This window comes from Phalaenopsis equestris, unplaced genomic scaffold, assembly GCF_001263595.1.
Source record: "Phalaenopsis equestris unplaced genomic scaffold, ASM126359v1 Scaffold000058, whole genome shotgun sequence".
Classification (NCBI taxonomy): Eukaryota; Viridiplantae; Streptophyta; class Magnoliopsida; order Asparagales; family Orchidaceae; genus Phalaenopsis; species Phalaenopsis equestris.
Genome location: NW_018164500.1, coordinates 182,978 through 184,854, shown reverse-complemented (window position 1 = coordinate 184,854; position 1,877 = coordinate 182,978).

The following is a 1,877-nucleotide window of genomic DNA, read 5'->3' as shown; positions in this document are numbered from 1 at the left end:
ACTACAGCGTTGTTGGCTCACAACCAGCGGAAGCAGAATGCAGGGAGAAGCTCTCGCGGTGATTTGTTGGCTCACAACCAGCGGAAGCAGAATGCAAGGAGAAGCTCTCGTGGTGACAATTTATATGTGAAGAGTAAGCAGGATCGTGGAAGGAAGAAAGAGAAGGAGAGTTCTGGAAGGCGAAATTCCAGATCCAAGTCTAGAGGCAAAAAGGAAATTCATTGCTACAAGTACAAGGAGCCATGTCATATGAAGTGAGATTGTCCAAAGCTGAAGAAGCAGACTGGGGAGAAAGGTGGTACTTCATCAAAGTCTGTCAATGTGGTACAGAATAAAAATTCAGATTGCAGTGATGGTGATATGCTCTCAATTTCATCAACTCAGTTCACGGATGCATGGATTCTTGATTATGAGTGTTCTTATCACATAACACCTAAAAGAGAGTGGTTTATTTTATACAGGTCAACTAATTCTGGCTCAGTCTATTTGGGTGATGATAGATGTTGCAATATAGTTGGTATTGAAGAAGTCAGAATTCAGATGTATGATGACACTGTTAGAACGCTATGTGATGTCAGACATATTCCAGAAAGGAAAGTTGACACAGAAATGATTTTATTCCTAAGGCTGATAAGGATAGGGAAACCATCAGAATTGTTAAGGGTGCACTGACTGTGATGAAAGGAAAGTTGACTGGAGGTAATATTTACAGACTGTTAGGGAGTACAGTTGTAGATGGAGTTCATTCTGTAGAGTCAGATAACGACAGTACAAAGCTATGACATATGTGTCTGAGTCATCTCAGTGAACGTGGGATGACAGAATTGCATAGAAGAAATATGTTGCATGGGGTTAAAAGTTGCAAGCTCGATCTTTGTAAGTTCTGTATTCTTAGAAAACAGACTAGAGTCAATGTTATGATTGAAAAGCGCAAAACTGAAGGAATTCTTGATTATGTGCATTCTGATGTATGGGCCCTACTAGGTAGTTGTTATTAGGAGGATCTCAATATTTCGTTACCTTTATTGATAATTTCTTCAGGAAATTTTGGGTGTATTTCTTAAAGCATAAATCTGAGGTCTTCTCTAAATTAAAGCTGTGGAAAGCTGAGGTGGAGAACCAAACTAGCAGAAATATCAAGTATTTGAGATCTGATATTGGTACAGAGTACACAGATTCACAATTTCAGAAGTTCTGTGAGGAGCATGGGATTAAGAGGCATTTTTCAGTGTGGAAGACACCACAACAGAACGGTGTGGCAGAAAGGATGAACAGGTCCTTAACTGAAAGGACAAGGTGCTTGAGACTGAATGCAGAGCTTCCTAAGAGTTTCTGGGCAGAGGCTGTGAATATGGCATGCTATCTCATCAATAGATCACCTCGAGCATCATTGGGTGGCAAGGTCGCAGAAGAGGTATGGACAGGTAATCTAGTTAAATTTGATCATTTACGAATTTTTGGATGTCTTTCTTATGTGCATGTACCTAGAGATGAAAGATCCAAACCTGATGCAAAATTCAAGAAGTGCATCTTTCTGGGCTACAAGAAATGTGTGAAAGGATACAAGTTTTGGGATCCGATTGCAAAGATGATGGTGATCAGCAGAGATGCAATTTTTAATGAGCAGTTTATGTTACAGCAGAATCAAGTTAAGGTGTCAGAGAAGAGTTCCAGTTCAATGCAGTGCAAATGGATTTAGAACAGCAGTCAGTAGCTTCTGAGAGAGGTGAAAGTTCAAATCCAACACCTGGTGATTCTATTCCAGATGATCTGCAGAATTACAATCTAGCCAGAGATAGACAGAGACGCACCAATGTAAGACCTCCTAGCAGATTGGGTTATGAAGACTTGGTCTCTTGTGCACTTCTCATCAGCAG